This window comes from Plasmopara halstedii, assembly GCF_900000015.1.
Source record: "Plasmopara halstedii genome assembly, contig: Scaffold_2956, whole genome shotgun sequence".
NCBI lineage: Eukaryota > Oomycota > Peronosporomycetes > Peronosporales > Peronosporaceae > Plasmopara > Plasmopara halstedii.
In genome coordinates this window covers 1,173,831-1,174,067 of record NW_020189861.1, presented here as the reverse complement: position 1 = coordinate 1,174,067, position 237 = coordinate 1,173,831, and positions in this window count along the sequence as shown.

The following is a 237-nucleotide window of genomic DNA, read 5'->3' as shown; positions in this document are numbered from 1 at the left end:
ATACGGCGAGTTCGCGATCGGGCAAGTATCAAAACTCCCCGGTGGCAACCTGCGCGTATAAGTGACGACTAAAGAAGCCTGCTTGGAGCTGGAGCGCACGAAAGTCAAAATCCTTGGTGGTGTATTCGTGTTTAAGGAGTTCGACGTACTTGGTAGCAAGTACTTCATCGATATTGCGAATGTCGACTCGCACACCAACACGGATGTGATCCTGCACCGCTTGTTCTTGTTGGGATG